The sequence below is a fragment of the Temnothorax longispinosus genome, chromosome 1, assembly GCF_030848805.1.
Source record: "Temnothorax longispinosus isolate EJ_2023e chromosome 1, Tlon_JGU_v1, whole genome shotgun sequence".
NCBI classification, from domain to species: Eukaryota; Metazoa; Arthropoda; class Insecta; order Hymenoptera; family Formicidae; genus Temnothorax; species Temnothorax longispinosus.
This window is the reverse complement of record NC_092358.1, coordinates 24297599-24325562: the sequence shown is the minus strand read 5'-3', so window position 1 is coordinate 24325562 and position 27964 is coordinate 24297599. Positions and strand designations below refer to the sequence as shown.

At 41.4% G+C, this 27964-nt stretch overlaps 1 long non-coding RNA gene across 1 annotated transcript; it reads right to left on the bottom strand.

The window, feature by feature from the left end:
* Positions 1-32: 32 nt before the first annotated feature.
* Positions 33-27750, bottom strand: LOC139813732 (uncharacterized). The gene is made up of 3 exons (XR_011732227.1): positions 27442-27750; positions 25678-25875; positions 33-1099 (listed from the first exon to the last, which is right to left on the bottom strand). It is a non-coding gene; the product is annotated as an uncharacterized lncRNA (long non-coding RNA).
* Between the last annotated feature and the right edge of the window lie 214 nt (positions 27751-27964).

The window sequence follows — 27964 nt, the reverse complement described above, 5'->3', positions numbered from 1 at the left end:
ACCTTACATTATAATATAAGATAATTCGACTCACCGATACGATGCGCAGCAGCGGAGTTCAATTACGCGCGTTGAACTGTAACATACAAATACATTCAAATTATGGAGAGCTCAAAATAATAAATATTGCCAAAAGTATAATTATTGCATGCACATAATTATAATCGATCGATTTCTTCACAAAATAATAAATATTGCCAAAAGTATAATTATTGCATGCACATAATTATAATCAATCGATTTCTTAACAAAATAATAAATAAAACATTACTCACCTCATGGTTGCTCCGCTGACGCCTGATGCCTCCCAGACCTCCTCCTCCTCTCTTGTACAACCGTTGTTTCTTTATATCACTCACACGATAACTACTCGCGAAAGTTTATATTGCGTACCGATCGCGCGGAACTTTGTATGACTCTTCCGTACCTAACCCGCGATATATCACAGCTTTCTGTATCTAAATTATTCATTTTTGCAATTCGTGCACGTTATTTCGTACTTTCAATCCAAAAGCGATAGGCAAATTACATTTAAATCGGCGAGAAATGTAAAGCACAATATGTATTCAAAATAAAAAAAAACACATTGTGAGCATTATTCTAAATGTCCCGGCAAAACTGTAATCTGTAATTCTCATATTGCTTTGATTTCCGAAACGAATAAATCGCCCGAAGTATTTTTACTTCAATAAATAACCATCGTTCCGATATGCTTAGACGTCGGTGATACGCGAGAGTTAATTAGTCATACGTTAATTGTAGGGACAGATCGCGTTTGACATCCTACTTGTCGCGATCGCGATTCGAGAGGTAATACATGGAACTCGGAGCGGCTCGCGCCGCTACCTGCTTGCTCGAACGTTGTCGTATGAATGATAACGCGGCAACCTTGCGTAAACACAATAGCGCGCGGTAAGCCGCGTTCAAAACAAACCAGTCGAACGTTACCGCATGTATTATGTCGCGCAATAAAATACACGCAGAATTCGTTATTCCCTATAGCTCAAATTACTCAATACTAAACAAGTGATATATTACGCGGCTTTCCATTCCGTTGATCACTCGATCCGCTAAGTCGTGTGTCACGTCGCTCTCAATCCTAGAACATTAAACAAATTACTTAATTAATTTAACCCGACGAAAAATTTAAAGCGCAATAAGAGATACATTTAAATTCCAGCATCAAGGGAAAAAGTTAATTTTATATTGCATGAAACAAAGTTAAAATAAATTGAGAAATTAAAAATATTTATATACTATATACACTTGTGTTAAATTTATTTTTAAATATAAGAAGAGAGCACAGAAAGGAAAAATTTTTTTTGTAATATGTATGTAACATATAGAAACGTATATGTATTAAATAATTTACGAATAACAATTAAAATTAACTTATCAATATTAGCTGAATAATAAATATACAATAATACAATACATTATACAATAATCGAAGGGCATCACATGCACTTATTAGATATATTGAAAATTTAGATTTCTTGTAATAACACGAAAACAGCTTAAATACAACAAATCATTCAGGATTTATAATCGAATTCTCACGTTATGTTAGTATCCGAATCCGATGATACAATTCACGATAAAAAGATATATCTCTGTGCAAGATTTTTCATATTCCGTACACATTTTCGATAAGAACCAAAGGAATTAAAATCTTTTCGCGAGTTTTTTCGCATTTGATTATCCATTGTTAAGCTCCGTTCAGCTATCCACTTCCGCGATTATTATACGCGCCACGTTTCAAATGGCGATCCGCACACAAGACCAGAATCGCGATTTCCGTTGAAATTTATACTTTTCACGAAATATAAACTCACCCTTACGTGCGCGCAAGCTTATGTTCGTTCACGTAGGGGCGAGAAGCGAATAAAAACGAATAGGACAACGCTATAAGCGGTGGTTCCGGCCAAATCGAAATCCTCACGTCGTTTTCGCAATTTTCTCACACACCGGTGAATCCAATCGAAGGATAGAAAACTGCTGACTACTACCGCTACTATACAATCGAGAATGTCACGTGACGATAATTTGCGGAAAACGAGAATGAGGCGAGAGTCAACCCATAAAAGCCACTTTCGATTTCGATGGAAATTGTCATAAGAGAGAGTCCGGTTACGTTAAGGTTGACATGATTCGAGTATAGGGGAGATCTTCAAGTACAATGCATAAATATAAAAGGCAGGACATTCGCAGTCTCATTGAACATCTCGTTTCTTTTTATCACTTCGATATATACATATACAGGCGTCATAGACTATAATTAATTTAATTTACTAGGTACATCTTCTAAGGGCATTTCCGAAAAAATCACGAACATATCTAGTTGATATACGTTACATTTTAAAGAATTCATGAATAATATATTTGCAAATAATAAATTGCGAGGCATATTACATTATAATACAAGAGACTCGAATTGTTTTCTAAAACGAAATTAAAACAAAGTATTTTTACATATTTCAGATATTTGTTGCCGGCCGATAAAGCGCGAGATCTTCAATGAGATAGATTCATATTTGTCCTCATCTATCATTCGCCTTCTATGAATTAATACAAAGCCATTGTATCTGCGTGTGACAGTTTCCAAATGGAAGGGAGAATCTCGGTAATCGTGCGCATCGTCATTCTTCTCGTAAGCACGGCCGCATTATTACCGAGCTATCAAGCCACGCTGAGTGCTCATGAAACATGTCAGTTACAACATTTTCTAGAGACGATCTGGGAACGTAAATAAATTCCAAGTACGTGCCCCGGAGCACATTGAATTTCAGTGGCGGTGCTTCCCCACATTTGCAATATGCATTTCAGCTGATCCGATATCGAAGAATGGAAAGTTGTGACAAAAGATTACAAATCCGTGCCAAGGAATTCATTCGCTATATTTCAATTGTCCGGATCTTGTATATGGTCAATTTAAATCTCGGTATCAGACACGTTATCGTTACTTTCTACTGACGACGCGCCAAGTACATTTTATCTAACGCATCGAACGCGCTCTCGACCTTTCCGAATGAATTCGTGCTATTCCTTTCCCATGTCGGGAACTAACGTAATCCAAAAGTTTCCGATTACCTACCGACGCATCGAAACTTTCCTGGCGAGCAAAACTCATTCCTCGGAATCTCCTCGCGGTTGCTTTGGTATCAATGGTATGCTGTTCGCCGTAACTTTCTATTCTTCAGTTTGATATCAGTTCAAAGAATACTCATAATTCTCAATTCCGACAACGTCGAATATATTCTGTGTCATCAAAAACTGATATCACATAAACTATTAATATTATTAGAATCGTAGTATTTCAGTAAAAAATGAAATTATTAAAATGTTGTTTATAGTTTATATAATTGTTAATTATAATAACAGCTATCCCCTCAAGTATCAAATAGAATTTGTTCTCTTTATGTTGAGTAAGTTGATCGAGTTCAAAGATCCAGTTCAAAGATCAGTTACTATAATAAAGGACAATTACATTTACATAAATTATCTCGTAGTTTATATAAATATATATATATATAGATGTGGGTGTGTGTATTTCTCGTGTTGCTGAAAACGTCGAAGCAACTCGCGAGCAATTCACCTGTAATTGAATCGTGCGTCAATGTCAGATGCATTTCATCATCAGGAGCAGTCTGTTACATCTTGGATAGTTTCAGAACTTCGCATTGCGCACATCACAGATATCTTGTCATGTTCAAATTGTACAAGTACCGTCCGGAAGTTATTCGGTTATGCATGGCACATTAAATAACGTAGCGAATTTTTCGTACCAAACAACAAACTTGATAATTGTGTGAAAACATAGTGATTTTCATTTTCAAATCATTGTTGGAATGATAATTTGTAAATCAAGGACATGTATGTATACGCACGATTTTTATAGAGACACATTGTCGATATTCAGTCATAAAAGCTCACGCGCCGATACGCTTTGCGCATTAAATCAATTTTGCGAGCGATGTGTCAGCGATGTCACGGCATTTTATGCAAAACTGCTTGCCAACGATTAAACATGGCATCGACATTAAAATGAACGATAATTCCATTCATGCGAGCGCACGTAGATAATCGGAATCGACAAGCGTATCGCAGCTGTACACATTACTGGCTGGAATATTCTTTCTTTTATTTCGGCCTCGACATAGACAGCTGAATATAGCGATAGCGATCTACTCGTCCGTTCACGCTTAAAGTGTGTGCGGATCAAGGCGTGACATCGCTGAGGGAGCCGATTATATCGCGTAAAGTACATCGCGTTAGTCCGAACCACGAGAGTGGATTTCGTGACTAATTGCGCTAATTTCGTCGGATAACACCGGAGATAGAATCCGGCTCGTCCGGTCAAGTTGCGCGTGTCCGCTTTAAGCACTCGATTTTCCCCGGGAGAATGAAAAACGATCCCGGCTTTTGCGAGCTTAACAATCACGACCGATGTAGCTCTCTGTTTACATTTGGATTCGCGCGAAAGTTCCATTCGTCTTCCGGAAAGGACCGTTTTCCTCCTACGCTTTTCCAATTGGAAGAAAACGCTCGACCGAAATCCAAGTCCACGACGGTCGCGCGTGCGACCGGACGGAGGGCGGACTTTTGTTGTCGCATAACAATAGCGCCGGAAGAAACGTCTCGTTCATCATATCGGTCGGACATAAATAATCCTACCGACCCGCGCGGCCGGGTCTCTCGCGGCGTGAGTTATGAAACGCGGAATATAACGAATGTTACGTTACTTTGTTCTAGCGTATACGTGATGCGTGCCGCGCATGCATTCTCGTGTTGTCGCGTATATCCCGAGTCCGGGAACATAACGCACGGCTGCATCGAGCTGCTCGATATCGTTACCCGATATCGCTCGGAATCTTCGCGAATTCTCCAGCGAAATTTCGTTCGCGGGATACATAACGAGAGAGAGCGCGCGCGCGCGCTCTCGCGTTTCTATGTATTCCGGCGTGCCGCCGCGCGAATCGATCGCCGACGTGCGATATGTAAATGCGAGGGAGTCCGCTTTGCCGAACAACCGAATGGCCGTAACTGGCGAGTTAGTTAGCTGCTGCACGTGTCTGCGCCGAGTTAGTTTGCAGGAAAGGTCGCCGCCGCGCCACGCCGCCACGCGCGAATGCCGTGCATCACGCGGAATTGCACGGAAACGCCGTTCCGTAGGATTCAACCGATCTGCGATTATTCTCGGAACATGCTCGCGAATATCACGGATTAATGCCAGACTCGAACGCTCGCGGCGATGAAAATACCGTTCTACGCAAATATTTGAGCGAAATTTGGAGAACAGTTCAACGAAGTGTTCGGTAAACGATATTGCAATATCTGCAAAGTTGTCGAAAAATAGATATGGGAATGATTTAATTACAAGATATTAGATTTATTTAAATTTCGCAAAAATCTGGCAAGGATCGTTTAATTTAATATTCGTGGCGATTAAAATCGGCAAAATTATTAGTATTATTTGCTAAAGCTAATTAAATAATTATCTAGGAGACGGAGTGTAATTTCAACAACAGATATTTCGCAGCTGCGAAACATCAAATATACACACATATATAAATTTAAGTAATGTATAATGTGTAATTACATAATACATTGCGCTTTATATTATACATACACAATGTGCAACGTTTTGTTATAGCCGCACATAACCGACCGCATTCCACGAATATTTTATGTTTATAGCATTAAGTTCTAGTAATTCTCCCCATGTTAGGCATGTCGTTGCTAGTCGCATTCATCTTTTGTAACATGCATGTTTAACGGAGAGCCACGATATAAAGCACGCAATATTTCATGGACTGCGCATAACCAGTTCCATAAACGGCTTATGCTAATAACAGTAATAAGTTCCATTAATTCTTTCTATTGTGTACACATATTATTGAGTTGTACACAAATTTTGTAATGTGCATCTATCATTAACTGTAATATAAAATAAGTAACATTGTTGAATTCTTCTGCAACTGCTTATTATTTTAAAATAATTCATGTTCATAAAATTAATTTTAGCTAATTGTTGTTGATAAATTGATCAAATTATTAATAAAATATTCTTTTCATTTTTTCATTAAAGGAAAAAACAGACAGTTTTATTTTTCTTTCATTCTTCCCTCAAAACAATACCTAAGTACATTGTTTGAAGTAGAAAACAAGAGGAAAAACATAACTTTCCTATTAATTTTTAAATTAAAAAAATGTAAAGCGCGTATTATCATAAATTAGTATTAGTTGATGATAGTGCAAGATATAATCAATACTCCACTTACTATAAAATATCAAAAGCCATATGTTTGAGAAAAAAAATCTGATTTATTTACTTCTACATTAATGATCAGATATTAATAAATTTTTTGCAATAATATAAAATTTTGTTGCGTGTTGGAGCTTTAAAAATAAACAGTCCATAGGCGTGCCAATATTTTTGACGAAATAAAAGTTTTTTAATGTAATATCGTTGTAACGCGTGTCGTCATTGGCTAAATTTGCCATTTATAAACAATCCAAGCGGCTTAGAACCGGATTGTAAAGTTTAATGAACCACTGCAAAAGCACGGACAAAAATTATTTTACTCCCTTTCTTCCCGCGGCGTACAAGCTTCCGTTAATCCGCACTCAGGAACGCAGCATCCTTTGTAATTACAACCGATCCTGGTTTGCAGTTACCTCCCGGACATTACTCGAGTACCTCGAGTACATAGGAAAATCGAGCCTTCGCGAAGACGGGACGAAGGGAGGGACGGACGAGAAACTTTGCGGTCGCCGCTCGAAGTGGCGTGCAGACGGGAAGAGCGTTCGCGGGAGAGCAGAGAAAGCCGAGAAGATGCAAGAGAGGATTGTCGGCTCTCCTCCCGATAATTGGCAAGCCGCAACAGTCGCGCCGATTGCAACGGCAATAACCTAGATCGGGAATGGTTGCGGCGCGCGCGATAACCCACATATATACAGTATATACGCCAGTATCGACGAAAGGGGTCAAAACGAGAGGGTCGAAACACTCCCGGATTCGGTTCTTGGGCCCGATACTCGTAACCAGCATCGCCACAAAGCTGGATTAACCGCGGTGCTCCCTCGGAATACCTCGTAAACGCGTTAACCGAGTAGATGGCCCGAGGATATACCGGGCATTTTAACAACGCGGCGTGAGATTTGTTTACTTTAAAATTGCACACAAGCTCAAAACTGTCAAAAGTCCAAAGAGCCTCGATAGAATTTGCAGCTCCGAAATTAGAGAAAAATAACTTCTCATTTAAGCAGCACAGCAAGAATTAGATTTTCTTTAGTTTTTTCTTTCACAAATTTTCCATCATTAATTCAAGTTTGAAAAAGATATGCTCGATAAGAAGATGTCTGGCAATCGAAACTACTATAAAACTTCGCTCTTAAAACGTTAACGATGATTAGCCAGCACTGTGCATCTCGTGGATTACGATTTATTTTATTGGATATTTTTGCTGATTTGAAATTTCGAGGGAGATGCGCATTCAAATTAACCGGCTTGAAATAAACCGTCGGATGTGCAGCGGAACGAAAGAGAGCCATTAAGTGAGAAATAGGACACTGAAATAAAAGAGTATAAAATAAAACGCCAGAATGATGCTATCGAATCGGCCCGCGTGTACCGCTCCGGCGCTCTGATCCAAAATTACATGTAAATTAACAGACAATCTCACAAGGCTAAGCTTTAGCGGGATGCGTCCATCGATTTGCTATAATCGATGCAGCATGATAGCATTATCATTGTTCGCGGAAAGGTCATAGGTTAAAACCGCCCCATTGGCCATCGAAATTAAAAAGGTATGAAGACACTCGCGCATATAGATGCTGCGAATATATAGTCAAATTCGCACGGACGTTGTATAAATTTTTACGCACCTTCTAAAACGAATACGAGCGAGTGGCATATTATTGCCCGCTTCGATCGCGAATTGAGCTGTTAAAAGTTCACGTTTTACGTTTTATCGTCGCTTCCTCTTCATTTAAAAAAAATAAAAAAAAAGATTAAAAAAGCAGAAAATTTTTCAGCACACTTTTGAGTTTTACTGTCTGTTGTATTTATAAACTGTAATATATACGGCCGATGATATGCGAATCTAATAAAATTGTTCGAAACGTAGGAAGTATAAAATGTAATCCTCCCAATTGCGTATTTTAACAACTTGACCCACTTTACTCTCCTTCTCTCTCATAAATCGAAATATAAAATGCATATTACTAAAGTACCTAAGGCATTTAGATCTGAAATAAATTGCTAAGGGACCGCGGAAGGTATTTCGTGACTTTGATTATTGTTAACGTGTTATCGTATTTGGATGAATAAAAACATAGAAGTTCTGAGGCTGGGAAGTCGATGCAACAGGAAGTTAATATAACAGCGTTCCCATGCAACTCCACTCTGCGTTATTCCGCGTTATCGTTTCGACATGATCGAGGTGGACGATTTCCGAAATCAACATCTCGGTATACGAATGCACGCCCGAGGTGGAGGGTGAGAGCGCAGTCCTATCCTCGGGTCGACGATTGGTCCGGGGTAGCGCGTGCTGTACAGTCGTGACGTCAGTCCGTGACGTCACTGTACGGTTTCCTAGCAACCGCGGCTGAAATCCCAGCACGAGCACGCTGAAACCTGGAGCTGCACGTATATGCAACCGCGGGTACTCTTCGGGGGTGAGAGTGAGAGACCCATGCCCGGGCACACAGTGCGAGCTAAACTTACCCCTCCCCCTCTCCCTCCCCCCTCCGCCCTGCATATACACCCACACCGTTCCCTACCATTTCTCGATAGTGTTGCGCGTCCTTCTCTGTCGTCGCCCCAGTTTGTGGATCCGTCTCCCCGAACTACCCTCGCACCGTCGGTCTCCGTTCACTACGTTTGCAAGCAAACTCCCGGGAGCGAGATTGCGTCGTGACGTCACGACGACCAGCGGTGGGAGGGAAGAAAAGGGGGATGATGGAGCGGGGAAATACATGTGCTGTTTGATCCTCGCTTGTGTCGCGTACAGGTGACAAACGCAGTTTGATTATGTGGCCATTTATATCGCGGCACACCCTTTTCGTCTCTTTTTAAAGCGGAAGGTTAGAAAAAAAGGAGAGTCGATTTTGTAAAATAGCAAAGCATCGATCGCCTTCACTAATTTTTATATATCGTTAACATTTTGAGAAGAGTGACGTGACAATTTATTTCATTGTGATAAAGAAAATTTTGATACAAGGAATAAAGAATTCATTAATAAATTCAATTGTTAAAGTATATGAAATTTTATCGCAAAAAAATAGCGTACAGAAGAAAATCTGTTTTATAGCTACTACATAGTCGGGGGTATGTATTCGACGGGTTGTTAACCCGGGGGTTGTGGCCCAAAATTGAATCGCCGATGGCACCGCGCCAAGAATGCCACGAATCTTCACAAGATTTAGATTTATTACCAGATTCATTGTGCTAGTCTCTTTCCGTATCTATTTTATTGCAATACCAAACAAAATCCCATTGGCAGAATTTTGACAAATATATATTTCAGTTACATTAAAATATACGACAACATCAAAGATAGATATTTCGTTCGCGCTCGGATATATGTCGGTATACGGGTTAACGTGTAATTTAGTTAACGTTAACGTCTCCCCAACGTAAGAGATACTGCGATGCACTTGTGTGTATATGCGCGCGTGTATGTACGCGCAACGCTTTCAGAGATAATAAAATTAGGATGGCACTAGAGTATATCGTGTGATTTGTTAAAGTATACGTACCACGCTGGTAAACCGCTAGTAAATATTTGCAGAAATTCTATATGGGAAGATTTACCGTTATATAGGTCTTAAAAGAGTTATGTAACAAACTGAAGATGTTTTCCAAGCAACGGTAAAAAGATTCTCGAGCGAATGTATGAAGACCGAGCAGATTGTTATCGGTCCCAATTGCTCGATTTAACTTTCCACGATCAAGAACCACAAAAAGCGACGCTTCTTTTGGGGAACCTGAGAGAAACAGAGAAAAAGAAGAAAAAAAGAGGAAAACAAGGAAAACAAGGAATTTTCTTAACGGCTTTCTCTTAATTAAGATCTCGAAGTTGGCGGCACATCGTGAATCCTTAATTAGTAGTAATGTTGCCCTCCGCTCGACTACTACCTCGTCAAATCTCACTCATTAGTACATACTAGTCTCCTTGGCCGACTCGAGTTGCCTCTTTTCTGTTTCAAAGGTGAAGCCACGAAACTGAAGTTCGTCTCTCAAGGAAGTTTTGCCGAGCGAAGAAAAAGGAAATGACAAGGAAGGACTTCCTGGTTTTCTTAATTAGTTTCGTACTGAATTACTCGAACTGTGAACTGTTGATTTAGGCACAGCGGTCAGATAATGCAAATCTTTTATTCTATATTTTATTAATTCTGTGAATCGAGTATAGTAAAATAATTCTCTTGCAATAATTTAAACGATATAAAAGTGATAAAAAAAATAAAAGCAATATACGATGTAAAGAAACAGATTTTTATATATTTTTCTACCGAAAGTCTTTTAATATGAAAGCAATGAATATTCTCCGCTTATAAAATCACTTGTCAAGCTCGAAATGAATAAAAACTGCATTATATGTATTGTAACTTTTTTTAATCGCTGTAAATGCCGATATATCTGAAGTACTTAATAATATTTAGCACTTTTTTAATACTTTTCACGTAAAACTTTTCAAGTAAAACCGGTATCGGTTCATTATTACGTAAAATTAAATCGTTTACATTCTTATTCCCCTCTCGTGAATTTAAGAGCTCACTCGAGTAATGTTTCGAAACGGATGTTTCTGCGTGTTTTATTTTCGGCCTTTCCGTTTTCCTACGGGCAGCTGTTTTATGCGATTTCCTTTATTTTCTCTCTTAACTCCCTGGTCTTAAAAGCTTTCGCGTTTTCCAGCATCGCACGGCGGTGCTGGATTCTATATTTCTGCGCTCGCAATTATAAAAATGTTATTGCGAAACGCCACGGACGAGAAACGGCGAAGCGATGGAGAGCGAAAGAATCGATACGATGGGAAAAGAATGAGAAACAGCGAACTATGAAGAAAGTTGTACGACAAGACCAAGTGGGAGGAAGGGGAATAGAGAAGCGCCTCGATTTAATTCCGTTAATCCTCGCTTGCATTTCCTGAGTTGACTACATTTCGTATTACCTTGCAGTTACACTCCGCGAGTTGACTCATTGACTGTATTACATATAATTTTAGCTCAAAAAACGCTTTTACTTAGTTCCCCCGAATATAGCTGAATCAGTATAAATATCTAATTTCATTCTATAATTAGCGCAATTGTCACATTTGTCACGCGATCATTGATCAAATTGCGAACGTTCGATTCATCGCACGAAGAGGGCTGCGACGGGCTGAACTTCGCATAGTTGTCCTGGTTACGATCCGTTGAAGTGCCGATGATACATCCGTGAGTGGATCGTAATGGCGAATTATTAGGCTACTCGGCAGCCTCTTGCGGTCTCTCGTTATTGAGTCTTGCATCCAACAAGAGGGTGCAAACGAGACGACGAAAGACAAGTGGAAGGATAGCATCGGTAATCACAATTGCGAGAAATTGTCGTACTACAGTTAACGACGAGTAATAAACAATGAAACGGCATCTTATTTTAAGTGTCATCAAAATCTAATAATTATACGAGAAAGATGTATAAAAGGAAGAAGAGGAAGAAAAGAAGGAGGCTGAAGAACTACAATATTCGATAAATAGCTTGATTGAATTTAAACGTAATATTCCATCTAAATATAAACTGTATAGATTGCATATTTTAAGCTGCAACGTTTCAATATTCTGACTTGTGCTGACGCATCACATCTATATTTATTGCAAATACTTATACATGGCTAATAATTTTATCTTTCCTTAATTTATGTTCACTGTTTATATTTGATAATTTGAGTTAAAAGATAAATAAGACCTGCAATCATATTCAAATATGCCATGGCAGAAAAAATGCAAATATTTATATATGATTAATGTAATGCATAATCAATAATAATCATAATGTTATGTATTATTATGAACATAATATCACAATTATTATTTTAATATGCCAGGGATTAAGCATTGCCATAAATTGAAACTAAAAAAGAAAAACGGAATACTGCAACATTGTAGGTCGACTGATACGTTAACATCACGCGTTCCTTTTCTCCAAAAATAAATAATAAATATTTATTTTTATAATAATTAAACAAAAAAATTTCGGTATGATTATAGTTGATTTGTTAAAAAAATGACTGAACGCTCGATAAATGCAAGCCAGATGGATGGATTGAACAGTGAACAGATGCAGATCAAGATATGTAGAGACGCTGTATTGTCCCGTTAATCGTTGCAAGGTGACATCGTTTATCGATGCGTACTAACGAGGAGACGGTATAGAGATGGAATGGGAACCCCTTTGGCGGTAATTGCGAAGACCCAATTAAAGCCAATCTGAAGAGAGAGAGACAAACGGAGAGAGAAAGAGAGAAGGAGATGACGGAGGAACAAAGAGGCAGTCGAAGACAGAATCAAACAAGCATTTGAATGAACGGCAACGATCATTCATCGAGTGTGTAAAATTATCGACTGAATTTTAATTACATAACTTATTAAAATTCTTAAGAGCTCAGGTTATATTAGTACAAATTATTAATAACTAGATACATGGTATGTGTGTATTCCAAATATAAACTTGGAAAATCCGTAGGGGTGAATTGTGTAACGCATTAATTATGCAGTCGCCGGAAATCGGATGCGTTTCTATTGTATGAAATAATTTTATAACAAGATCAAACACCTCGTATCTCTTCGCACTGCGACTGTTATTCCAACTGTGACAGAACGCTTCCTCTTTACGAGAGATAGTTTAAGTAGAAGCGCCCAAGCTCTACTGAGCCTGAGAACTCCATCGTACGAATTAATAGTGAATGTAAATGCCACTGTAAATACTACCGTCGTACAATACGCTGTATTATCGAGAAATCGCAAGTTAAAGTTGCAGAATTTAGATGTAAATCGCGAGTCACGAAGAAACAATACCGCCCGCATTTTGCATCATTGAAAAGTATCGATAAGAATAATATTCCGAATATTGTCTTTATCCATATATCATATCCCTCACATAATATTAATACACTGTATACCCCTCAAAATTACGTGGCAAAACACGGATTCGAGCAAAGAAAAAAGAATCGCTGTTTCGCTAATCTGCAGAGAGGCTTTCTACGTGAGGTCTGCTCGTAATCCTAACTTAGAAAACCGAATTTGTATGATAATACCGTTACTTTTTACTTCATGTAACCAACTTTCAAAGTTAACGTGATCAAGTTTCAGCTCTGTTGTCCCGTGACAAGTAGATTTCGGTAAAGAAGGATTTGCCGGGAAGCTGTGGGTCTTTCCAAGTTAGAAGATTGTGAAGTATCAAGTGACTAGACTACTGATTAGTGAGAATGAGGCCTGCTTTAACATAAAGCTGAGTGAACTTTCGAGAAATAGCGATATCCAAAGTTAAATTAATTAATGAAGATCTTGTAATTTTTATTTAATTTTCTTCATTTCTAGCTACGATAAGTCGCAACAGAAAAATGTCGAAACAAATGTAAAACGTCAAACGAACACGGCTTATCAAAAAATATATAGTGACATAGAAAAAAAAATTTTAATTGGGCGCATCCAATTAGCACGTATCACTGATCGTTGGCGTTATGCAACATTCGCAATAATTTTGTCTGCACATCTGCTGATGCTTTTGTTTGCATATCGTTCTATATGCACAACAAATATTTATTATATAATAACATTTAACAATTTTAAGTAATTTTAAATAATTATTATAAATTGTAAGTAAAGAGATTTGCATTGTACAAGCGTCTGTAAAGTGTTACGTTGTTTTACATGTATTTTTACCTATGTGTTCTGTAGTTTTAACATGAAAACGCTGTTACAATTTTTTCGACAGATTCAGACAATAAGTAACATGAAAATTCTCCGTTGGAATGTACACGTTCGCGAGCGTGCTATTGATTTTTAAATAGATAAGGACGCACAAACGTCCACTCTCCTGCGTTGTCGCGCAACATCGGGCCGGTTCTCTCGTTCGCTCGCTCGCTTTCGTGCCGATCCGTTCGAATGCATATATTCCTTCGGTAACAAGAACACGTTCATTGGTATTCCACGAAGGAGACGCTCGGTACGTGTCCGACGCCATGGCGGTAGAGTAAATGCAATTACTCCGACCGTCTCAATTACCGATCTACGTCAGCGATTGTAACGAACGGAATGGCGAAGCAGGCGTCACGATCCAGGCGTCGCCCGATTAAATAATCGATTGACGAAATTTAATGCACGACAAGAGCGGTATCTTTTCCGACATTAACGGCATATTTCTCCCGAGTCGCGACATTAACGTTAATATTCGACGATCACGCGATCACCGAAAATCGTGAAGCGGGACTTAAACGATGGAATTTGTTCTAAATATCGTTAAACCATCGAGGACAGAAGAGTCAAACTGAGCTCTCGCGTCCGTCCGGCGGGACGCAACGTTTGATAATCGTCAATGCGTTTGCTCAGATTTCTATCGCGATACGAAACGGTAACGCGTCCTGTATGACGCGGCGGCGTAGCACCTACCAATTTCATGAACCCGAGAAGATCAATATTGCGAGGGAAAGAGGAAAGAGAGAGGACTCGTCGGAGAGGAATGGAAAACGGAACGCGCTTGTTCGCCCGTTAGCTGCGAAGGGAAAAAGTCACACGGCGCGGTGCGACGCGGCGAGAAGTTAGATGAATATCCTTTTCATGCACACCACTCGTAATTCCTTCACAGCCGTAAAAATTCTATAGTACCGTACTCAGGGCAATTTACAGCATTACAGCAACACTCACGAATGTTACCGCTGTTTTACTCTCAAAGAATTTTACTACGGTGGTATGATAATTTTCTGGCGATCTTTAAGATGACGAGAAATTTTCTAACGGTGAAGAATGTAATCTTAGAAAGATATATATATAACGCCAATAACTGCAAGTAACATTGTTATTTTAGCGGATTGCTTCGATGTCGATTAATTTTAATCGCAATTTCTTCTTCTGCAATTAAAGATTGCATTGAAGCTAATCAATATCAAAGGAATCTATTATAAAGAAGCTGATACTATACATCTATGTACACACAATATAGCATCGATATGTACGTTCGTTTATATAGATTTAAGTCGACATCGTTTTATATAAAGGTAGACCAATGAGAGATACACGGAGTGCCGATAATATCGCGTGGATTATTTCTCGAAACGAAGATAGATGATCCAAAGAACTGGCGGGTGTCGTCGTCGCCTCCGTACTTCGGGCCCTGGTTGGCGGAAATTGCGCCCCGGGGCTGGCAGTGCGGATTTAACGTTGTTTTGCCCTGACCTAGCTCTCTCTCTCCCCCCCCCCCATCCCTCCTTCTTCCACCGTTCCCCATTCCCGACAGGAAGGTAACAGCGGCACCGGTTGCCTTTCATCCCCACTCGCATTCTCCTCCACACTCCTGTTACCTCCATTTCCTCCCGTTTCTACCTTCATAGTTCTTGCATGAGGTGCTCTCTCACACCCTCGCACACTATCTGTCGGCTCTATACGTAGGTACGTACGCACGTACGTCGCCGTGCATTCAGTAGAATGACTCTCAGCCCCTCTTTCTGTTCTCCCTCCCCCCCCCCTTCCTTCCCTCGGCTTCCCTTCTGAAAGTTTACAAAGCAGTAACACCGTCGTCGTCACACCAACGCGAGCGGGGTTCTAATCGTTTACGCTACCGGGACCTTGAATGGAATCGCGGAAGCGTGACTGTTACAATTTACAGCTACCGTATCAGAATTGCGCCGGGGGTAGCGTTGGCGGAAACCCTTTTTCCGTTACGCGCGACGTATCTGCTGATTCAACGTTTTGTCTTAGATCACCATGGCTACCTCGGTAATAACCGTAATAACCGTCGAGATTATCAGAGGAAAGACTATCTTCATAGCACATTTCAATATATTTCTTCAGATAATCATCACATCGAGAGATACGGTAACGATATTGCTGGGACACGCCTGAAGGGATTGGGCTGTCGCGAGTTACTACGAAGAGGGTCGACTTCATTGCGAAGTGCCTCTTCAAACAACACCTTTTAAAGGATGCTATGTCCGACAATCTTTTTTTATCGAGAACTATAGAGAACAGCTTTCATTATATTTAATGAAAAATTTTATCACAAAGCTTTTTAAAGAAAGAAGAGAAAGAGAGAATTTATATCGGGTTTCCGTTCGGGCCGTGAAAGATAAAAATCCGATTCTGACGACAGCGGCATGTAAAAATCGAGCTGTATCATAACATTTTATGTCCGAAGGACAATTTTGAGGTATCGCAATACACACGGCGCCGCCGTGTTAAAAATGTAATTTTTAAAATTGTAATTCCGCGGAATGTCGGCGGCACCTGGTATGGCGCTCGGTTACACCCACCTTCCGGATGCGATGGCGTGTTTCATGCAAATGAAATCGAGGACACGAGCAAGCGAACAAAACGCACGATCGCAAAATGGAGAAGAATTTAATTCCCCGTTATCGAGCGAACCGAATTAATAATGGTCAGGTCCGATTGTTATTGTTCGACGATAACAATCGAAATGCAAATTTATCATGTGGACCCGTCAAAATCGCTCTTGTTTGTTTTGCAAAATAATTATTATTCCGTAGCGGTACGCCGCTTTGTTGGCAGCGAGTACAAGGCACTACGTGAATCTCTGATTAATCTGAATGTTAACATCAGAAATGCAGAAAAGTTTAGCGGAATAAAATAATAAAGCGCATTATCTAATTACTCATCCTCTTCGTACTTATCTTTAAGTAAACGAATTCCGTCACTCACCTCAGAATCGCTAATAAAAGTTCTCCCGACAGGGAAGAACAGCGATTAAGTGAACAAAAGCAAAACACAGCCAAGGAAAACAAAAGAGAAAACTAACTAGCGAGAGACGCGCGCTCGCGGAGAGGTTTGCAAAACTCCGATACGAAATACAAGTTAAATAAAAGTGTATTTCATTGTTTAACCTTTCGTAAAATAAACGGACCGAGGTTTTGCAATGTTATCATACTACTTTACAGTTTGTTTGTTTGTAGACGCAATTGATAACTAAATAAGAATAATTACGATGAGTATCTTTCACAGTGCAACGTTGTAACGTAGTAATTACACCCGTTGGTTCCGCCGGAATTAAATTTTGCTCGACGTTAAACTGTAATAAATCATTGTCAGCTTCAATAATCGCGTACAACGCGATCACGCGTGATACAATTCAAATGGCGAAATAAATGCCCGCGGATTAATAAGATTTTATCCGGCGGATAGTTTATGCGTTTCCTAAAATCCACAATAAGGCGAAGAATAACGCGAGACGTTGTGTAATTCCTGTTGATGGAATTCAAACTCCCTGCAGGCGCAACAAAAGCGAGACGCCATCGCGAACGCGCGTTACACCCCCGTTACAGCCCTTCCCCCGACCGCGTTCCGGGCGTTCTGGCAGTGACAAAAGGGAGGTAGAATCGAAGCGGAGTACCTGGAGCGGTGAATTTATTCGGTGCCCCGCCTAGACCCCGCAGCCTCGACGCTGCTGAAGAATGCTAATGAGTCGCCGTTCGTGTTGGCGAATTTACGCGAGGGGAACCGATGCCGTTTATAAATTGCACGAAAGTTCCGCCGCAAAAATTATAATCGTCGCTGCTAATCGAACGGTCAAACTTTGCTTGACGAACTAAAATGTATATGGAATATCCCGGCCATGCTTTACGATTATACAAAATTACACTTAAAATCGATAAATGCTAAGGAAAATTAAAATTAACAATTTTATTTTAACATTAGGGTATCATTCGATAAACGTTTTAATATTGAAATTATACTGACTAATCGATAATAATATTAATATTGTGATTTTACGTTAATATATAGAAATAATATAAAGAGTATATGTCGTAAATATAGTGCAGTTCTGTTTGTCATGTTGATTTTAAAACAAGCATTTTGTATGCCACAGCTAAAAGTTCAACAAAAGCGTCTTCAACTATATAACGAAAGATGCCGTTGTGTAAACTTCCGAGGCGCATACGGGATTTCCAGCTTCAGCGCATGAAGAATAAAAAGTCATTCGTGTTCCACAGTGTTATTTCCGAGTACAAAATATAATATTTACGCTCAGAATTTTGTCGACAGTCTCAAGCGGAAATTTCACCGAAAATATCAAACAACATCTCAAACGGTCTGTAAAACGATATTTTTCTCACTTTTAGTGCGCCTGAATATCTATTTCTTCCTTTGCGGTCATTTAGCGTGGTGATGTATTATTAATCGCGCGGGACTTAACGTTTATGAGGGTAAGGAGGGATTGCTGAAATGGGGTGCAATGACGCGCTAGTTCCATAACGATACCTACGTCTGTCCGTTACGTGTCTATAGACGGCGATCGATACCGGGGCAAATCGTAGACGAGCCTGAATTGTATAGCGTTAGACGATCATCGGATTACCCGGAGCATCGGGGCCCTATGAGAGGAAGATTACATATATTCCATCTACAAAGTACATAGACGGGGCGTCGTCGAATGTTATGCATACGGATCGTGGTGCTGCCATTACAGAATTTCCCTTCCCCCCCCCCCCCGCGATCGTTACGGAGCGCAGCGCCGAGCGTGTCCGAGGATAATGTAATATCGCCTTACGTGATGAGGCGGGATCCGGCGGGCCACGTGAGAATTATAACAAGGCGTTCCAGTCAGAACTCGCAACCTACTTTCGTTCCGTTCCCGTCTCCGTCAGTACGTCGGAGAAACTTGGTAACGCTATGACCCGCGGAATTATCTCGCATTATTATTACGGGAGTTTGAGCTGTTTTTGACAATATACGTACGTTACGCCGTGTTCGCTCACCGCGAGGTTGACGCGCGCTCGTCGAGCTCGTTACCATATAAAGGCAAAACGGCGAAATTCAAGTATTCCGCGAAGCAGAAGGTATCTCTGGGACCTCTGGGTGATAAAATTTACGAGAGACAAACAACTAGATTTGGATAATGACATGTCTACAGTTCGCTATTCGAGAAGATGGCAGCTAATTCCCTTTCTTTTCTTCTCTCGCGCAAGAGTGCGGTATAATTCATTGAGTCGGGTAAAAAGACAGTGAAAAATCGAGAGAAAATTAATCCACCGCACGGACTTTTCTCTTTTCTCTTACCGCTCCACACGTTTCTCTCACTTCCCTGGCTACCTCGTTCGCGCGGAGAATGTCGGCTGTAATAACTTTGCGACTGCTGGCAACGACAGAGCGTTTAGGCCCCTGAATATGCAATGGAAATTGCTGCTCCGCGACCGGCGCTCGGCGTCGGCGTCGTTCGCACGTGAAGGGAACTGATGAAATTGCGGAAAAAGCGCCGATGTTCCGGCGATTTCCCGCGGAGTGTCCTAGAAACGCTCCTCGTTTCGCATCGATTGTCGTCTTCGCGTTCTCATCGGGCTATCGCCTGCCTTATTACGCGACGACCATTGCATATCGCGATATTGAAATCACGCGCGCGACACAAACGTTGCTGAGTATTTGAATAAATTTAATACATTAGAGATAAAGATCGCAATATAGATTAAAATAATCGTAACAGCTCGCCACTTCACATCATAGTTTTTAATCAATCATTTATCTCTCATAACACGAAACTCATTGTCAGAATAAATAAAAAACGATTTAATTTAATATTGAAGTTAAATGATGTATATTAAAGTGAAATCAACCGTAAGCCTAGCACAATTAAATAGCTTCAAACATTTAACTTTCAACAAATTATAAATTATTTAATAATTTATAAATTATAAATTAATTAGAAAGTTATAAATTGCAAATTAATTGGAAATTCATAAAAATGATAATGACAAAGAAAGAATATAAATTTGATCCTCGCGGACGAAATGAAAAATCAATAGTGCGATTCTGCCTCCTAATATTATTGGAAACGTACATCTCGCGGCTGAATTGTATAGCAGCCGAACCGAACCGAACTACATACACGAATTTGCGCGATACCACTTTGTTCGACGTCAGAGCGACGTTTTGCATATGGAAATTGGTCGTACTCGGCACACAGTGTTTGCGCCAATCCCGACGTGGCACCGCATGAATAAAATAATGTAACTTCCGGCACGGAAACATTATCATCGACCATCCCTTCGACGCTACCGCCATTACCGTTCGTAGGCTCAACGGGCCTGTTTCTCTCGAAAATTCACTGCCCCGATGTATCGTTCTACGACTGAAGGGGCAACGTCTTATCGGGCCAAAGGAAAAGTCGCCATCTTAAATCGTTTTCCAATTCTCCGAATGAAGAATCTTTACGGCGCGTAAAGTTTCTGGGTCAGAGAGATTGTCATTCGGGCGGAAGCGGAAGATGAAAACGGGGCGAAGGGCTGAGGGTTAAGCTTAGAATCTCGTCGAGATAAAGGATTCTATTTCTATAAATGCGTTGCTGAAAATATTCCATCTTAGAAATAACCTCACGCACGTATAAAAACAAACGTGTCGGCAGAATCCGCGTACGTTATATAAACGATCCTTTTCCTTAGATAAACGACCATCAACGTCCCCGCGTATAATCAGCGCGTTTCTATCTTTCTCATTAAACTCATCCCTCCCTACTTTTTTCCCTACTAGGCCTTCTCCCCTATTTCCCTTCACGCTCGATGAGAAGCCAGCGTGGCGGGGCGGCGGCGTTGGCAATCAGAGCACATTAACAAGCCTTAGAGGACATCTGGGCTTTCGTTGGGATAGAGAACTGGTGCACTGGCACGGCGAAATGTCAAGAGTTCGCTTTGGCCAAAGCGAGAGGGGCGTTCTTCCTGAACGTGAGGGAGAGCGAGAGAGAGAGACAGAGATACGGGATGGTAGGGAGAATCGGGATAACGGGATAGAGTGGGAGAGAAGAAGGAGGAGGAAGAGAGGAAGAGAGAGAGAGAGAGAGAGAGAATCATAGAGAGTAGTAGTAGTAGCACGAGGAAGAGGAGGAGGAGGAGATTTCAGCTGCAACTACTACCTACGGCTCCATAGCTGGGATGCTGGATGAGAGAGAAGTCGGTCGATAGAGCTCCCGGGATCCCTCCGTTCCCTCTTCCCTCTCCGGCGCTCTGTCTCTGTCCCTCTTTCTCTCTCTCTCTCTCTCTCCTCCTCCCCAACGATGGAGAAAGCGCGCGCTGTTGCGAGTTGCATCCCGCTCCGGCCCGCCGCCTCCTCGCTTCTACGTTGGCGTAGAACCCACCGACCGACCGACCGACCGACCACCGACGGACAGATGAATGGACGGTCCGACAAATGGTGGCGCGAACCCTCGCTTAGCAAAGTGGAAGAACTCGTGCCCGGCTGAAAGAGGCTCCCCCATCACTGACCGCGATAGCGCGACGGGGGGATCCTTGTGCGGGGAAAAGAAGGCCGGGAAGTACGAAAGGAGGACTCTCATAAATCGAGAGCGACACCGAGAATAAAAATAGTCGAGAGTGAAAAAAGAAATACCAAGTCTTTCTTTGAACGGAAAATGTGTATCACAGCGCGACGAAAATGGCGTGGCATGCGAGAAAGAATTGAGTAACTGTTTATGTTTAATTAAGGGACCAAATGGAGTGTTGTTCAAATGAATCGAAATCGTAACGCTTGTGGCGGTAAATTGTATTTGATTAAAAATGTTTACAGACAGAGAGAGAGAGAGAAAATTAAACAAATAATTGAATTTAAAAAGCTCATTAATGGGAGGTAATTGATTTCATTTACGCTAGTATTTCACGTTTAATTAAAAATCTAAATGTAATTTCCTGCTAAATTAAGTGTCATAACCATTGCGAATCTTTACATGAAATATTGCGATTGTTGCATTATGGCTGCCGGCCACAGTTTCATACCGACAACCCGATTATACGATTCTAATCAAGTGAGACAATTGAAGCGAGGAAGCTTGAGAGATAGCGCGACCGGAACGGGCGCCTTCGTTAAATGCCGCTCGTTAATCACAAAAAGCTGTTCATTGTTCCGGGAAGAGGGTACGAAGCCTAAACCTAACGTGTCTCGATGGACGACGAAATTCGCGCGCCAAGTTCGGAATTCGGACTCGGAACAAACTCGATCGAGGTTTCCTGACGATCATCAGTCAACGCGGGCTCACGCACTTGCTATTGTCCTTGCGAAGCGATTGATCGTTTCGTGCGACCCTCAATTAATCAGATCCGGACGGAACAATCCGGAGGGACGGAGCAAGCGGAGATGGAGGGAGAGGTTTATCCTGCCCGCCTTGGAAATCCTACGTATCGTAGCTCTCTCTGGGAAAGAGAGAGAAAGAGAAGAGAGAGAGAGAGAGAGAGAGAGAGAGAGAAGGAGAGAAACATTGATAACTGAACGATCCGTTCGCGGGGAGATTAATTTATCCGGAGCTTCGAGCGTGTCATTTAGGGAAACGTTTCCGCGCGAGCGAGGCTTTAACTTAATGATCGTCATGGGACGCGTTCAAGATATTGGTGTGGCATTAAGTCTTTTCATTACGGTAAAACTGATCAACTTCGACCGCAAACCCCGGTAACGGTGTGCGCGCGCGCGTTTACGCGCGGCCCGTTCCCCCTACTCGAATTCGGGCTCGCCGGCCTTGTCAAAACCACTGACCTACATCTCGTGCATTCAACAGTAAACTCCCATCCATTTAATAAGATTATGTACCAACTTCGCCTGTGTCACCAGAATATCTCCTTCGTTTATAGCCTTATAAAGCTCTAAGTAAATTCGTGCTTGAACGCTTTAACTCAAAATAGAGACTAAAACTCTACTTGAAACTCTGTGCCAGTACTTTACCACAGATTAAATTAAATTAGACGAAACGTATAAATCGTACAGGCATACAAAAACAAACTTCATAATAAATTGTTTATAAATAAATATATGTATATTTATATATCGCTTAAATTATATTTCACTCAACTTTGACAAAGTTTCATTACTAGGTTGAGAAAAATATGTTATTAATAAGTAAATTTATAAGATGTTTAATTATAGAACCAACTGCTGCCCGACATTTCTTCCCAAGCAATTAATAATTAACTCGCGTCGATTACACACCAGCAACGTTAGTATTTGCGACTGCCCAGCACAATAATTACGTCTGATCTCTTGACTCCATAATGTTTGCAATAATAACATCGCGTACACCGCATATAATTGAACCAGGAATTATCAGTAATTATTTTTTACACATCCAGCATAAAGAGGAATTCTACGATGAGATACAATACCGAGAAGAGAGACGGGTATGATATTAATGCAGCAATTACCGAGATAATACAGCGACAAGGGCAGACATTTTCTACGATTGGATCTAAGGAATTTAATTGCGGGACAGGAGCAGAGAATATTCATCGGCAACAGCGTTGAGTTGTCACCGCAAAGTTAACGATATACCGAAAATTGGATGTTAATTTTAAGTCTGAAACGTGAAAAGGGCACGCGTCTGTAAATAACACCGGGATAATGGCAAAGTGGCAGCGAGGATGGCGACGCAGATTTCTCCGTCTATTAATCTCGTTTGTGATGGAACAACGCCGTCGCGGCGGAAAACTCTGTGTTTTGCGCAAAAATAAATTGCGGTAAACAGCAGTAAATCTCGGTCGCGCGCGCGCTCGCGATTGTCCTCGCGATTGTCCGCGGCGCGGCGGTCCGTTACATTTGCATTTGAAAGCGCGGATCTCGCGATCATATCCGGCCGCCGCGCCGTATGACGTACGGTGCCGTTTATCTTCGGCGATTCTGCAAGTTCTCCCCCCTCCCCTCCTTTCGGACACCCCGGGAATTATCATGATAACGCTGGGTTTTCTTATCGGAATTTATCCCCGTCGCGGTTGTAACGGTGCGATTCTTTCGACCGGCGGAACGGTAACGCGAGGTTCTCGGGCGAGGAAAAATGGTACACCGGAAATGGTAATTCTCTCACAAAGGGATGGCGACGCGTCGGCCAATCCGAGAAAACCCATTCGAACGTAAACGTAAAATAAGCAGGTCGAGACTGTTTTCCGTTAATTTTTGCAAACGTCGTGGAAGCGTCGAACGAGATTCCATCGAAATTCCCCAACTTGTATTTCCGATGGGAACAGCTGAGCTCGCTATCTGATTCCCGTATTATCTCGCTGAACTTTCTTTCACGCTGATACTGTGCTAACACTCACTGTTAAATTCGTAATGTCAAATTATACTTAATTTCAGTAATTTTTAACCATTCCTATAGGTAACCACACTGTGCCTGTTCAATATATCATTAATTTAACTAAAACAATGTCAATTTTCAACTAAATTGAATGAAGCTAAAATATTACCGTTTTGTGTTAAAATAATAAATTTCAACACAGTATTTAATTCAAGGTATTAATTTAAATTTTATTGTTTAATATTTAACAGTGTCGTTGGTACGTTTCCTGAAAACCGCGGCTTCCACGATCTACCGCGCGCGGAAAAAATCGCGACGAGCGTATTCGTTTCGAGTTTCCAACTTATCAGGATAAACGTACGCTCGAAGAATAACCGATAAAATATAACGTTTATAACAAAACGTAATATAGCGCCTACTTCGAAGCGGGATATTCGAATCCCTTTGAGCGCACCGCTCCACGTCGCTCGATATCTCGACTTGTTCTCCCTTGATACACGTCACCGTAATAATGCAAAACGAAAGTCCGTCGTAAAGCGCACATATCTCATTTTTATGCGAATATCAAATATGGCATTTAAAAAGAATTTCGTCACATAAAATATAAACCCTGTCCTTTTCATCCTCCACGTATCAGCAACGACGCTTCTCTCGCAGCGTCAAAAAATGTGAATTTAGAATGTAAAAAAGGGAAGGAAACTCCCTTCATCTCGCCGCTCACCGAGAAAAGGCGGGAAATATTAATCTTCACGGAGCGAAGATAACGCTGGTGAAACAGTGCGACAGCATTTAAATATCTCAAATGTTTTCGCGATTACATACTATTAAATATTAATGGATAACTCTGTTAAATTGGTAGTGTCAAATTATACTCAATTTGAGACTACCACATTTTTAACCATTCCTATAGATTGTCACTGCTCCTACTCAATGTTATTAATTTAACTAAACCAATAGAATTAAAATAATCCTGTTTTGCGTTAAAATTTCAACACACATGGTAGTTAAAAATAACAAAATATTATTTAACTCAACTAAGATATTGGTTTAAATTTCATCCTTTAATATTTAACAGTAACAATTTAAACCAATTTAAGTTAAATAATATTTTGTTATTTTTAACTACCATGTATATCGAAATTTATTATTTTAACACAAAAGTATTATTCCAACCCTACTGGTTTAAATTAACATCGTTTTAGTCAAATTAACGACATATTGAGTAGGAGCAGTGGCGATTTATAGAAATGGCTAAAAATGACTCAAATTGAGTCATTGATATAATTTAACACACACAAAAATTTAACAGTGTATAAAAAGGATCCAGCGGAATGTGTGACAAAGCTGTTACGGGGTTTCGGTTATCTCGCCCATCTGTTACGTGCGCGGATGAGAAAACGGTGACTCGTGCAAATATCGCAAAGCTCACTCACCGACATCGACTGCATCCTCGTCGCTGTATCCTGGTTAACGCGACGATCGGTCGGCGTTTCGTCCCATGTCGTTCCATGGTGTCGACTCCGAGGTCTCCTTCCGAGAGAGCGGAAATCCACGACGGACAGCCGACGTCAGCGTGTTTTCTTAATCCGCGCCACTCGTCCCGGGTCCCGACCCGACCCGCGCTGCATGACCTGAAAAAAGAACAGGGAGGGGGGGGTTAGTCCCTTCTTGTTATCAAGATGGCGGTTTGCTCACGCTCGCAAAAGAGTGCCGTATTAAGGCACGTAATAGGTCTAATTAGCCCGGAAGCTAATTGGGTGAACCGGCGGTACCGCCTTCGGCCCTCTGCCTCTCCCTCTTTCCCCCCTCCCCCCTCCCTCGTTCTCCACGTCCCTCTTTCGCAGATAGCTTGATGGCGGGTACAAGTGCGATACACGCGCATTAATTTCTTTGTTAACCGCTTACACCCGGGGCTTAATTTCCCTCTAAAAGCCACTCGTCGACCGTGCCGCTTCTGCTGCCGACGTGCCGACAACGGTTATGTAGCAATAACCGGCGACGCCGCCCGCGCCGTGAGACACGGGAAAGGAGCAGCCTCGGAGCAGCGCGTCGTAAATTAATTACAACGATCGCCGCCTCGTCGGAGGCTCGCGAGACCCGAACTTCAACAAGGCGGCGGACTTTTCGCTTTCTCGTTAACACCTCTTTAACGTCGTTCCCGTCTACGCTAATTAATTTTTCGGATTTCCATTCGATGACCGATCCGGCCGTGACGAGAAAAAAAAGAAAGACAAGAAGCAAATTCCGTTTTCTTACCATTCTTTCTTACCGTTCTTTTCGTTCGGTATACGCGCTGCCGCCATTTCTTCCCGCGCGAAGGCGAGGGCTCGGACCGCCGGCCGGTCCACAGCGGGGAGCCCCTCTACGGTAAAGGGAGGTCGCAACAAGGAGCGGGAGCACAGAGGAAACGCGAGCTCGACCGAGCGGAAACGCGGCCGGAATAGATGCGGCGTAATAATGGCGCGGGGCCGTTCATCTTCCGCGTTGACTAGCCGTTGTAAACGCAATGAGACGCGACGCGACGCGAGCGAACAGTACGAGCCGCGATAATGGCCGCCACTAAATTAACGCACGACGTGCATCTGACGAGGCCGTTTCGCGTCCAGCGAGGCGTCTTCGACGTCCCCCTCCGGCCGTTACCGGTTACTCGTTGCCCTCCGCGTGACGAACCGACGATCAATTGACCGCAACGATTAATTGATCGAATTAACGACCGATCCCCTCGTCAGGGACGTGACAGGTACGCGAATACGTTTGCGTCAAGTTCGGAAGTTCGAGAAGGAACTGCCGCGAGCGGAGCGGCGAACGATCTGAAGTTGGCCGACGCTTTAAGAAATGACGCGGCTGTTGGCTCGAGGCGCGCAACAAAATGCTTTAAATCGATCGGAAACTAGACACTTTGAAAGACATACTTTTACTTACAATACAGCCTATGCTTCTTGTCTATTTAATAAATCACATAATGATACATTGATGATTTGAAGAGAATAACTGAGAAAGGTATGATAACGAATCAAAGAGGAAATATAGTGAGCCTCTCTGAAGGCCAAATTCATCGACTTCGTAAAACAAAGGACAGATAAAATTGAAACTTAATTTCAAACTAACCGTGGGCTTCGATCCAAGATATGGAATCGATCAGTTCTGAGAGAGGCGTAGAACGCAAAATTACATATGTATGTACATCGCGCGTTTACCTTTTTAATATTCTTCGGACGCGGCCGAATAGCACAATCCTTTCACCGATGTGAAATTACGCCCGCTTCTTCATCGCTCCGTAAGTAAACGCAGCCGCATCGTTGACGACAGCTGACGCTGACGAGTGACGAGTGACGGCTGACGACGTGACGACGCTCACGGCTGTCAATCTGTTCGGTGGCGTCCTCTGTCGCGCGTTTTCGGAATCAAGTCAAGTTTTACAGATATTACAGATTCTATTTCAGCTAAAATCGAAGTAATTGTCTAACGATTTTATATCACAGATTTCGTAAAATAACATGCATTCTTTAGAAATAACGAGTGAGTTTTCAATCGATTAATATTTAATTCTCGGGATGACTCGCCGATCAATCAATTAATCTGTGCTTAGCTTATCAACAGAATTATTAATCTTTCACAGATAATAAATTACATAATTAGAAATTTTGCTTTGCCGACTGAATTTAATCGCGATTAAGTTAGTCAGAGTTTGAACGAAATAAAATTGGAAATTATAATATG